At 41.3% G+C, this 13,987-nt stretch overlaps 1 protein-coding gene across 5 annotated transcripts in view; it reads right to left on the bottom strand.

Moving 5' to 3' along the window:
- Window positions 1-13,987, bottom strand: part of CALD1 (caldesmon 1) — a 106,520-nt gene that overhangs the window by 63,621 nt on the left and 28,912 nt on the right. For all 5 annotated transcript variants that reach the window (XR_012716130.1, XM_075275133.1, XM_075275135.1 and 2 more), the window contains exon 2: window positions 10,490-10,586. The gene's annotated coding sequence lies outside the window, so the exon portion shown is untranslated. The remainder of the gene's footprint in view (window positions 1-10,489; window positions 10,587-13,987) is intronic.

Raw genomic sequence — 13,987 nt, 5'->3', positions numbered from 1 at the left:
ACATCTATGGTGGCAATGTTATGGTGACTTCTATGGTTGGCCATATTGAGGAGACATCTGTGGTGGCAATGTTATGGTGGCTTCTATGGTTGGCCATATTGAGGACACATCTGTGGTGGCAATGTTATGGTGGCTTCTATGGTTGGCCATATTGATGGTTCTGGTTGGTATGTCATGGTTACTGGCTTGCTTTTATACACGGCTACTACCACATAAAATATGGTCCTATATACAACTTTCTCTCTATCTATTGTGCATGTTCTGTATTTTGCACTCCATCTAGGAGGCCTTGTATTAACCAGAAATTCCATCTAAATCATTTAAAATAGACTTTCTTCCCCGAGGCCGTTCTGCAGCTCCACAATTTCTAAAACTTTTTTACTTTTAGGGAGAAATGAGAATTCGCTTCAGATCATCTGGAAAAGTGAAGTATCTGAAACTTGAGCCGGGACTCGTAGAGAGCTATAGAAAACAAACAGGAAATACCCAAACCGAAGGTTACGCCTGATAGCATGAACTGCGACATTATCCCTGACCCCACAATATGTTGTCTTTACTTCATTAACAAATTAGCCTTCTTGGAAACTGTATTTTTATCTATGTCCAAACTTCCTTAAAGGGGCCGTGAAGAAACAAACATTTTTCTTAAAGGGGTTTTCCAATTTTATGCAAATAAAACTTAGAGAGGACCTTTCACCTCAACCACCAACTCTATCTCTTCACATGCTTCAATAGGCTTTGCTCCGATTCCAGCATAGTGGGAAATTTTTCTGTAGCCCCCACCATTCCTGAACCATCATTTTTGCTCTATTGTAAGGTTGGTGGTCCCAGACTATTTGCTCCAGCCCAGGACCGCCCACCTGACAGTAGGGAGCCTAGTTAGCATATTGGGTGCTGATACGAACTGCAATGACTGCTTGGGAATGGTGGGGGCTAGAAAAAAATTCTAACTGTGTCGGAATCAATGCATCGGCAGAATACGAGGGACCCCATTAACTATCATGGTGTGCATTGGGTGAACATAGCCTAAGAAGAAAAATATGCAACTAAGTTCTCCATGATGGAAAATGAAAACTTCCTCTAGTGCCACCTTTTGGAGGGTAACTTCCCTATCAACCAATACCTGGTTTCCAGAAACCTACTTGTATGATCTGGAAATAAAGAATCTCTCCACCAAAAGGATGAAGGACCATCTGCAGATGGCTGTTTCGGGGGTTATTAGCTCTCAGGATACTGTCTGGCTGGATGAGTGGTGATAGATGTGTGATAGACAGACAGACCCCTGCAGGGGGAGGGTCTCAGACTTAAAAAGTACAGCGCACATAGACTAGTTTGAGGAGCCAGTGGCCATTTTACAGATGGGGTATTCCCATCGTATAAGATTATGGTCAATTTCTACGATATGCTTATGGTAGGTAGGAGCCCCGTTACAAATTTGCATTGGAGCCCAGGATCTTCACATTACACCCCACATTTTATGACTTGTACATTTGTTTTTTGTCCTAAAAAAACATCCCTTGTAAACAATGTCGGCCGATGACTACCTGTTATTTACGTCTCTTACTCTGTCACATACCATGAGCTATATTAGGTTTCACAGGTACACAGCCAGCACATGAAGCTACTCGTAATGCCGCCTGTGTGGTCCTGTTTGATCCCTCGTATTTGCACATTAGTAGCTCAGTGTAACAATGAATGGGTGGAGATAGAAGCTTTATTTACAATGGATTACAAATGGAGTCTTACTAACACGGAGGAAGCAAATACTAGAGAAAAGCACAAAAAAAAATAGAGACTATACTCAATGACACATGTACTGTAGGATTTGTCTTTATCTACATTTTAGAGCATCTGTCTGACAATCCCAATGATGGACAAGTCGTCATCTGATCGGCGCTGTCACCCTGAACATTTTGGTGTTTTGTTTATGCAAATCCGTTCAGCCATTCAAAAGATATAAGCCTTGTTAGTGTTGATGTAATTTAAGATCTACTAGCCGAGTGGGCGGTAACACTGCACACAGAGACCCCGCCCCCGAGGAATCAAAGCATTACCACCACTTAAAGTAACACTATGACACTTTCCTCTCCTTTGATACCGCCTGCAGTTTTTCTATATTTTCCTGGTCTTGTTAGTGTTTTTCACCTCATTCACCGCCATACTTGGTTTCAGGAGCTTTGACAAATATAATCCTCCAATCACGTAACATTAACCACGCCCCTTAGTTAAGCCCCACCCTTCATCTGAAACATGGTGGAAATCAAAGTATTGAAATGTTCTATTTTTTTGACACATTTCTACAAGATGGTTTGTATTAGGAACCCTCAGAATCCCCTACAGACCGATAACTAGGGTTGAGCCGATCTTGAGATTTCAAAATCCGATTTCTGATCATTTTGCAACCGATCCCGATTGTGAAATTTGCTCGATCGCTGATCAGGATCCGATCTTTCCCGATTGCTCAACCCTAATTGTATATTATATATACAGTATGGTTGAGCCGAACTTGAGATTTCAAAATCCGATTTTCGATCATTTTCCAGCCGATCCCGATCGTGAAATTTGCTTGATCACCGATCGAGATCCGATCTTTCCTGATCCCTCAACCCTAATTGTATATTATATATACAGTGGGGTTGAGCTGATCTTGAGATTTCAAAATCTGATTTTTGATCATTTTCCATTTGATCCCGATCGCTCAACCCTACTGACATCCAAAAAAAATTGCTTTCTCTTGTCATTCTTCTTTCTTTGCGTCGGGGTTTGGTATCCCTTTAATTTGGAGAACTGTGCAGTCTGAAAACCATCCAACTGACTCGCACTCTGAGGCCAGATACTTTACTATATTAGAACAACTGCTGGGCATTGGGATGCAGGACGATGTTTTCGTAAGATAAGCCGAGATTAATAAAACTTTTATGTTTTTGTTGTTTTTTCGCTGCCCCCTTCACTGTAGGGATTTCAGAAACAGAATGTTCTAATGTCAGTGTTAAATAGTCATGTAATACAGGAACAGATAGCGATCAGGACTCGGGCGTACACTTAATAGGTTCCCAGTGTCTCTGGCCTAGTTTTACTGTGCTGTTACCTCTGTAAAACCTGTGACTTGTGTTACAGGATCTAGTGCAAGGAATTCTTTCCTTGTATGAAGGAGCCTATTGTGTACATGGCATTGTGCAAAAGTGTTAGGCAGAAAAGGCTGAAAGCTAAGAACGCTTTTAGAAATTGAAGGGTTAATAGTTTATTTTTGTCAATTGACAACATTAAGAGAATAAACAAAAGAGAAAAATGTAAAAAATGTTTTAAAAAATGTAAATCCCATCAATATTTGGTGTGACCGTTCGGAGGAGGAGTCCTGGAAGTGATGATCCGGCCCCTGCGGAGCCCTGATCTCCCAATATCGTCCAGTCTGTCTGAGATGACATGAAGAGAGATGGATTGGAGCAAGCCTATATCCAAAGAAGAGCTGGGCTTAGTTGTCCAAGATGGTGGTGGGAACAACCTCCCTGCCGAGTTCTGCCAAATACTGTCTGCAAGTAACGAAAAAAAACTGATGGAAGGAAAAGGGCAAAGGTCACGAGTCACGACAAATAATGATGGGGTTTACATTTCTCTTTTCTTCAACTTTTTACAGTACTGAAGGAAAGATGACCAGAGTCAATGGCCCTGTAGCAGATCTAGAAGAAGACAGCAGGGTAGCAGAGCAAGAGGAAGTATCTTCAGGTGGGCTCTCCCTACCAGAATAGGGATTAGAAGCAGGTGATGTCATCAGGAACAGTATTATTGCTTATTATGGGGTATTGCTTCTAAGGGAAACAATGTTGCCTCAAGATGGCACCATATGGTGGCCCAAGGAGTGCCTAAAGGTCCATAATTTGAACCTGTAAGAACTCCATGATCCACCCCACAAGACCGGATATTGAAATTTACTGTCTAACCGGTAACATGGTATACTGTATCTGCTCTACATAAAGGATAACATCTAACAAGTCATTGTCCCCTCCGACTAGCCGTCACCACCGGAACATTTAGAAGAAAACTTTGCTCCAAACCAATCAAAAAGTTGTTCATTCAGTAGTTGAGAGAAAGTTTCATTCACTGCTGGGTAGGAAAATTTCCTGGAGATATTTCCTATTTACTAGGAACCTTTGTGTAGGACCATGGGGGATGTTTACTGGCAGGATATCCCGACCTCTGTGATCATTTTTGTCTTTTGTATGTTAGGACATAAAGTATGTGGGAGGGACAAAGGGCATTGGTATAGTGGGTTCCGTAGAACAAGGTGTAACCTGAGGAACTACCAGTTGAAAAACCCATTCCTCCAAGGTACGTGAAAGTATTATCTATACTATATGAGGCCTACGTGGAGGCCCGGTTACATGGTGGAGTCATCTATACATACAATGGGTTGTACTCACAGACCCAAAAAATATAAAGTCATCTTCAGCTAGGTGGTGATATACCCATATACTATTGGCAGTGTCGGACTTGGGCCCACCAGATAAACAGCCCACCCTCTAACAGGCCCCAGAATGTAGACCATAGTACTCTTCACATTTGGATGTCTTCTGCTGGACCACTGTTGTGTTAGAACCTGGGTCCACTACGAGTCTGAGTCTGTTGGGTGGCAACTCAAAAACTTCAAGATATGCCCTTGGGTGGAAAGTATCAGACATGTTTTTAGAATCCCAACATATATAGGGAACCTTAAAGGACCATGAATGTAGTGGCTGAAAGAAGACTACCAAAAGTGCCAATCCAACTGTGCTAACTAGCCCGACATGCTACTAGGCAGAAGACCAAAGGTGAATTTAGGGATGTCACAAAGATGGTGCTTTTGATGATCCATGGAACAAAAAGTGGATGAACTTTATATCTACCAATTCCTGACATGGAGCCACATTGACATGTACGTTTTTTCTAGTGGATGACCAAAGTCATGTACTTGGACTCCATCATTACTGATCTAGGATGATGCTATTAAGTCATTGACTGTGCATGGAGGGGGAGGAGGGAGATGGAGCTGCCCCATCACCTGGTATTAGCAGTGTAATCCTTGGTTATTGTTCGGTAATTTTTTTCATTGATATAAGCATTATGTCTATTTTGACTTCTAGCACATGGGCTGGGGGCAGCATCGTCATGTCAACTTCATGTACCAATGTTGGTGTGAGCTTCCTTTTGGTAATCTGGTTTCCTCCACAATATAAATGACTGAACTGACTTCCTATGAAATTGGCCTTTGTGTCTGCGGGACTGAGATATGGAAAATCGATGTCAGAGGAGAACCTCACCGGGTGCATCCTCTGTCAGGGCGACAAAAATAATGACTAATAAGTAATAAAGTTCACTAGACAAAAGTGAAGAGTGCACAAGAGAGTGATCGTACAAAAACAGGACCCCTAGGGATCAGTGGAGGGTCCGGGATTGGGGGCCACAGCGATCTGATATTTAACACCGATCGTATAAGCCAAAAATGTCCCTTGGGGGATAACCCCCTTTAAATTATCATACTGTGTGATCTCCTCAGACCCAAGAGTATAATAGGGGGAGGCCCAGGGCAGGTGAAAAAAAAAAAAAAAAAACACCTTCCCTCACCTTTTTTGGGCCTCCTCATGGCATCCAGCACTTTCCTAGTGACATCATGAACCCGGGTCACCATTGTGGCCTGTTATTGGGTGACCACGGGTGCATGACATCACAGATGAGATAGAGAAAGAGGGCTGGATGCTGCGAGTAGGCCCAGAAGAGATGAGTATGAAAGTTATTGGTTTATTTTTTACACCTCTCCTGGGCCTTCACCTCTCAAGATACCCGACCTCCTCATGGCATCCAGCACTTTCCTAGTGACGTCATACGCCCGGGTCACCACCTAAGCCTGTTATGGGGTGACCATGGGTGCATGACATCACAGAGGAGACCGAGAGCGCACTGGATACTGCGAGTAGGCCCAAAAGAGGTGAGTATAAAAGTTTTTGGTTAATCTCCTGGGCCTTCACCTCTCAAGAAACCAAAGTATAATAATTTAAATTCTGGTTCTATCCAACACTTGTTTGACCCAAAACGAATCAGAGACCCGAGCTTTGAAACTTGTAGGCCTCGGGCAGAGCCTACTGCGCATGCCGGACACCACAAGAAAAATGGACGCTTACACAGTAAGCAGCCATTCTCTTGTGGCCTGTGGGCATACGCAGACAGCCCTGCCCGAGGCCTACTACGGAAGAAGACACTGGAAGATGACGTTACTGAAGAAGATGAAGGCGAAGCTGCAGAATTCTCTGGCAGCATTGGAGACACCCCCAGTGCTGTTTGAGCACTGGGGACCGCCCCCAGTGCTGCGAGAGAACTCATTTGCATACCGAAGAAAACCAGTATTTCTACAGAACAGCAGCACGGAGAAGACATCTAAAGGTAGGAGACGAATAGCCTTTCTTAAGGCTATTCCGACGTGTTAGGGACAAAAAAATTCATTCTCATTGATAGGATCCCTTTAAAAAAAACCTTTTTTTTTTTTTTCAAAAAGTTATAGCCTTAATTTTTTTGTTTGTTTGTTTACAGACTTCCATCTAATGAATTCAAGTCTAATTCTATGCACGAGACATTCCCTCTGAGTTCTCAAGTCTTGCGAAATTCTCACACTGAGAAGAATCTCGGCCTTTGTCTTTTTTTGATCGGAGCCACTTCGAGTGTCGGGAACCATGCCTCGGCTCACGCCATTAAATATTACAGTCAGATATTGATAGGCCGTCGTCTTCCGCGACCGTTTCTCACACAATCGTCTATTTATTTAATCTACAACGGAGATAAAGTCTGGGCTGGTGAGAGAAGAAAAAATATATTAAGAAAAAACATCACTCCATCATTTTTATGGCGTGGGGCCACTGTGCCAATAAGATTACGATCGTGGGCTTTTTTTTTTTTTTTGGAAAAACTCCCTGGTCTCCAATTATTTTCAGTATAGCTTTGGGGAATGTAGTATGTTTGACAGGATCTGAGATGCTTTCACGCTTTACTGCGTGTTGCGATGTACACATAAACATGAGCAAAAAAAGAAAAACAGAAAAAAAAATCCCATCGGTGAACAGATTGACAGCTGTTATACAAAAAGTTCAGTGGTGAAATGGAAAACTCGGGAAGACACCCTGGAGAAAATGGGGTTGGGAAGGGGTAGTGGGGAAGGGGTTGGGGGTTGAGGGAAAATTTTTAGCTTTTACCTACCACGTCTGAACATAAAGGCAAATATGGTAAAAGTTTTAATAGCAACAACATGTAGTCAGGTCAAAAGGGAAAAAAAACACTGTGTAAACAAAGTGGAGATGAAAACCACATGTCGTGGATGCCGAGGGGGTAAAGGGCCTTTTTGTACAACATAAGGACCTGGTTTTGAAATAAAGGTAGAAAAAAAAAATATTTTCTTTTAGAATATTTTTAGAATTTTTGAAAGAAAACAATGAAGGAAAATATTTTTCTATTTGAAAAAAAAAAGACTCTTAAAAGGTCAGTCTGAAAAAATTTGTATACTATTAATAAACTTGTAATCTAAATATCACATAGACAGGAAATATACAGGTATATCTCATCTCAGGTAGATAGGTTAGTGTCACCAGAACCAGCATATCACCCCAGCCCTGCAGATAGATAGGTTACTGTCACCAGAACCAGCATATCACCCCAGCCCTGCAGATAGATAGGTTACTGTCACCAGAACCAGCATATCACCCCAGCCCTGCAGATAGATAGGTTACTGTCACCAGAACCAGCATATCACCCCAGCCCTGCAGATAGATAGGTTACTGTCACCAGAACCAGCATATAACCCCATCCCTAAAGATAGATAGGTTACATCACCAGACCCAGCATATCACCCCAGCCCTGCAGATAGGTAGGTTACTGTCACCAGAACCAGCATATCACCCCAGCCCTGCAGATAGATAGGTTAGTGTCACCAGAACCAGCATATTACCCCAGCCCTGCAGATAGATAGGTTACTGTCACCAGAACCAGTATATCACCCCAGCCCTGCAGATAGATAGGTTACTGTCAACAGAACCAGCATATCACCCCAGCCCTGCAGATAGATAGGTTACTGTCACCAGAACCAGTATATCACCCCAGCCCTGCAGATAGATAGGTTACTGTCACCAGAACCAGTATATCACCCCAGGCCTACAGATAGATAGGTTAGTGTCACCAGACCCAGCATATCACCCCAGCCCTGCAGATAGATAGGTTACTGTCACCAGGACCAGCGTATCACCCCAGCCCTGCAGATAGATAGGTTACTGTCACCAGAACCAGCATATCAACCCAGCCCTGCAGATAGATAGGTTAGTGTCACCAGAACTAGTATATCACCCCAGCCCTGCAGATAGATAGGTTAGTGTCACCAGAACCAGCATATCACCCCAGCCCTGCAGATAGATAGGTTACTGTCACCAGAACCAGCATATCACCCCAGCCCTGCAGATAGATAGGTTAGTGTCACCAGAACCAGCATATCACCCCAGCCCTGCAGATAGATAGGTTAGTGTCATTAGAACCAGCACATCTGATCAGTGCACCGAAAAATGAAATGACTGGTGCAAAGAAATGTACAGAAAACAGGATGTGTCAGCAAATTATTTAGCTTAGTAGCCAGAGTCAAAATTGTAGGAGTTTTTTAATATATAGATGGAAAATTTTGAATTGTAATTTCTTGGCGACGCATTCCCTTTAAATGATACTATTACTAATCTCTAGATCTTATATTCTTGCCACAGCTCTCATTGTTCACCATCAAAATCCGACCAAAGATTTTGCATATTAGAGCTATATAAACCGTGACGCGTTGTCTTCTAAGATGTAGTAAATGAGTCAAGTATCGACAACAAAAGGAAATTGACACAGTTCTAAGAGGCTGCAGCAGCGCAGTGTGTATTATGCTCTAGGGTCTCCTTTATCCCATCGCTACAGGGTGAACTATGCAAGTTATGTGGCCTCTTAGCCTCCCTGCACAAGAGCCGGAATCTGGAAGACACTTCATTTACTTGGAGTCTCTGATACAAGTCAGTTCCAGTTTACATCAGAGTCGAAAACGTAAAATTGCCTTCATGTCATAAAATACTTAAAAATATAAACATAAAATAACATTTAAAAAATAAAGTGTCGTAAAAATTTGAAAAATTTGAAATAAAAAAAACTATCCAAGATACAGTTTCATAAGGCCAACACCTTATCAGATCCCCAAAGGTCCAGCAACTGGAACCCAAACAGTCATAGTGTAGATGAGGGCAATGGTGGGGCGCGAGCGGCGCATTCCTGGTGAGGTATTACATGGCGACCACTAGGGGGGCAAAATATGTAAAGAGTGAACACCACCTAGTGGTAGGTGAAGGTAAGCATTGTGGATAAGCAGCCTATCTATCTATCTATCTATCTATCTATCTATCTATCTCCTATCTATCTATCTATCTATCTATCTATCTATTATCTATCTCCTATCTATCTATCTATCTATCTATCTATCTATCTATCTATCTTCTATCTATCTATCTATCTATCTATCTATCTATCTATCTCCTATCTATCTCCTATCTATCTATCTATCTATCTATCTATCTATCTATCTATCTACCGTATCTATTTATCTATCTCCTATCTATCTATCCATCTATCTATCTCCTATCTATCTATCTATCTATCTATCTATCTCCTATCTATCTATCTATCTATCTATCTATCTATCTCCTATCTATCTATCTATCTATCTATCTATCTATCTCCTATCTATCTATCTATCTATCTATCTATCTATCTCCTATCTATCTATCTATCTATCTATCTATCTATCTATCTCCTATCTATCTATCTATCTATCTATCTATCTCCTATCTATCTATCTATCTATCTATCTATCTATCTATCTATCTATCTCCTATCTATCTATCTATCTATCTATCTATCTATCTATCATCTATCTATCTATCTATCTATCTATCTCCTATCTATCTATCTATCTATCTATCCATCTATCTATCTATCTATCTATCTCCTATCTATCTATCTATCTATCTATCTATCTATCTATCTATCTCCTATCTCCTATCTATCTATCTATCTATCTATCTATCTATCTATCTATCTCCTATCTATCTATCTATCTATCTATCTATCTATCTATCTATTATCTATCTATCTATCTATCTATCTATCTCCTATCTATCTATCTATCTATCTATCTATCTATCTATCTCCTATCTATCTATCTATCTATCTATCTATCTCCTATCTATCTATCTATCTATCTATCTATCTATCTATCTATCTATTATCTATCTCCTATCTATCTATCTATCTATCTATCTATCTATCTATCTATCTATCTATCTATCGTTCTCTCTCTGTTCTCCAATCAAATATTATATATCTATTCTATTCCTTCTATATACCAAAATCATCCTTAGAAATGTAAAGTGTTAAACACAAGACGATAACCTTCCATCTTACTTACAGAAGTTTCTGAAGATCGGGCGTCACTGGACCAGGTCCTATTGATGAGATGAAGCAGCGGCTCAGTAGACAGACATAAAGGATTTGGGATATTATCTCTGTAAGAGAACATAGGGGAACATTAAGATGTTTCTGATATTCTTAAACAGGAAATCTAACATGCACCGTTTTGTGTTCACAGCTCCGATGCAGAACTATGTGTCTCCGTGGTTACAAGGCCTGTGTGCTCTCATCCTTCAGCCATGTTCTTCTACATGTTTATGATCTATACGACTCGAATGGAGTGACACATGACTACAGGATCAGACTACACAGGCTTAACACATAAAACTTTATTTGTAATACGGTAACTTGTACAATGCACAGAGTATAAGCTTATACAGAAAACTGAGCAGTACTGCGTCATCTGTAGATAAGTGTGCACACGTGTATTAGCGGGGGTCCCAATGGGGTCCTCGGCAGAGTCCTGCAATTCGCGATCTATAAGAAAATGGCTACAACAAAGTAAAAAAAAATCTAAACAATCCCATTTATCAGAAGACTAAACACGCCGTATTTTACTTGTCCTTCTGCCAGGTCTTGTTTTGTTTCTAAGGAACTATTATCACATTGTCCGCCTCGGCCAAAACCAACAAATTAGGGACATATTTGAGACCTTGAGGTTTATTAAACCATGAAAAGGAAGCTAAGTATACAATGAGGGCCATTTTGACGTGCTACAAAAAGCTCTCACAGGCGAGTCCACCACTCAGGATCCCGAAAGTGAACGTGAGTCATTAAATACCATAACATCGACCCTATAAACACGCGCTAATCCCCCAACCCTTATGGGGTTTTCTCGTTTCGAAAATGTATTTGATATATTTTATATATGAGTTGAGGAGGGTGGGTCTTTGTTCAGGATCTTCAGCAGAGGAGGACCTGTTCTATCTAGCATTACGTGCAACATTGATTTCAATGAGCACCGTGTAATACTTTATGTCTCCTGTGGGGGCACTGTAGGGAAATAGGAAGGTTAGATCCAGGTCTCCACACAAACTACAGCTGATCACTGGTGACAGTATGTGATCGACTTATTGTCAAGGTACAATCGAACAACAAGGGTTGTTCCAAGTGGAGTACCACTTTGGAAGGACCACAAAATCCTCAAGAAGAAACATTAAATTTTTTGGGAAAAATTCAACTTTTTGCATTTGCTTGATTCATGAAATTCTAGGTATTTCTGCGTAGGTTGTTAGGACAAGTCCATGCAAGGAGTACACCCAAGTTGACTTCTAGAACATCATCATATATACACCAAGGTTTTCTGTCCATATTGAAAGAAACTCCAATGGAGAACAGGTCAAATGGAGTCCAAAGTTGAACCCTATGGAATCTGCTCCATTACAGTGAACTGATCCATTCTGGTATATATGTGAATTACATTTCTGGGGTATGCCCCCATCTAAAAAGCTTACATGTTGTAAACATAGCCTTGAATGGGTTGTCCACTTTGGGCAATTAGGTGTTTAGAAGGTCCTTGACAAAGAGCTGATGACCAGATCTTCTACAGCTTGGATCATCAACACTGGGTTCCTATAAGGGAACCTGGAACCAAGTGTTCAGTTTCCTAGGAGTGTCACCACATGAAGCATAATATAGTGTCTATTGTTATTAATGGCCTGTCCATGTAATGCCTGGACATGCCAGGTCCTCCAAGGTCAGAGACACTCTTCATTACCATTCTACGATATGGCTAAGGCTGAAGTCCTCAGCATGGAAGCTACTCGTGCTATGTATGTGAACGCTATTTTCTGGTATCCAAACATCTCCCCCCACTGGAAAGCCCTAGCATAGCAAAAAAATGTAATGTCACTGAATATAGGCCTAAAGGGGTTGTCCACTTTGGTCAACCAGTTTTTAGAAAGTTCCCTTGACAAAGAGCTGATGACCAGATCTTCCACTGTTTGGACTATCAGCAACTAGACAATAAGGAAACCTGGAACAAAGTGTTTATTTTCCCTGCAGCGCCACCACAGGTAAAATGAAGCATTACACAGTGTCTATTCTTATCAATTGACTGCCCATGTAAGGCAAGGACATGCCGAGTCCTCCAGGGGAAGAGACACTCTTTGTTACCATTCCTCAGTAGAGATAATTCTACCTGAGATCTTCTCTATTAACCTAGAACTTAATAACAGGGTACTGAAAACGGGTTTCTAAAGTAGACAACGCCTTGCCTCAACCTTTGACCAACCCTGACATCTGAACATTTACAAGCCTCTATCTCCATGTAGATGCGGATGAGTAAATATGTTTACTAGATAGCAAATAAGTGATGCATCACCCAGGTGGATGGATAGGCCATCCAAAGGTCAAAGCCACACGGTAGCCAATAGTCCTTACCATGTGTGGCCAGATTCTACAACTTAGGGACAAAAAAATAGGTCATGTGGAGGGAAGATTGTATGTGATCTGGATATGGAAGATGAGATTGAGATTTCGCAACCTGTTGGGAGAGCCTCGTGAGGAACATCTCAACTGTCCGTCAGTCAATGACAAGAGTAACTAGATAGCCATGGTCAAACAAAGGAGAAGCAAAGGCTCCAAAAATAGGATGAAATAGAGAAATGCTCTAGTCTACACCACAGCTCTTAAGGAGACGAATAAAGGAGCACACACCGGCTAGACTAGTTCCTGGTTACACCATCAGCCATGAAGGTTGCATGCTCAGACGTGATAGAAAATGTATTTGTTTTTACACATCTTGCCTTTCACGCTTGAACGGTTGCCTAAGGGCGATTGTATCTTTACACGTGAAGGCTGTCAATGATCATTGGCTTTGTTTCATTTTCTACAAAAGAAACCACAACAAGTGAAACAAAGACCATGAAGATGCGCAACACGGGTGAGGTGACCTTTCAGATTTCACGGGTTGAACGTTCTATCCTGCAACTATTGGAAGAACATCAAACTCGATTCACTCCGAGGGTACTCTAGTCATCAGAATAGGCCCTCAGCTTAGATGTTATAATATTAGAAGTCCATTCCTCACAGTTTTGAGGATTCTACATTTTTAGGGGCCCAACCTAGAAGATGTCCATTGGAAGCCTATGAAGAAAATATTCAAAATCTTCTTGAATCCTAACTCAACCAAAGATCTAAAAAAAGTCAAAGTTGACCATAACTAGTCTCATGTTGACCATCTTGTAGCCCTAGAAGTTTAGGAAGATTAGAAATGAGACCTGTTTAATTTTTCTACAGCGCCACCACAGGGGAAATAAAAAATTTAATAGTGCCAATTGAAAGCGATACAGGACAGGATGGGTCCTCCAGTGCGAGAGACACTCTTTGCAAGTGTATTCTCCACTTTGACTAAGAGTTGAGGATCCTACGTGGAATCCCCTCAACTAACACAGAATTTCCTCATAGGTTATCTGATAATAGGTTTTCTAAACTTACTTGAAACCTGGCGAAAATGAGTTGTATCATTGTTTCCCTCCCCCCTTTCCCCCCCCCC

The sequence above is a fragment of the Leptodactylus fuscus genome, chromosome 5 (genome assembly GCF_031893055.1).
Source record: "Leptodactylus fuscus isolate aLepFus1 chromosome 5, aLepFus1.hap2, whole genome shotgun sequence".
In the NCBI taxonomy this organism is placed as follows: Eukaryota; Metazoa; Chordata; class Amphibia; order Anura; family Leptodactylidae; genus Leptodactylus; species Leptodactylus fuscus.
The sequence above is the reverse complement of the archived record's forward strand: the minus strand, read 5'-3'. Positions and strand labels throughout refer to the sequence as shown.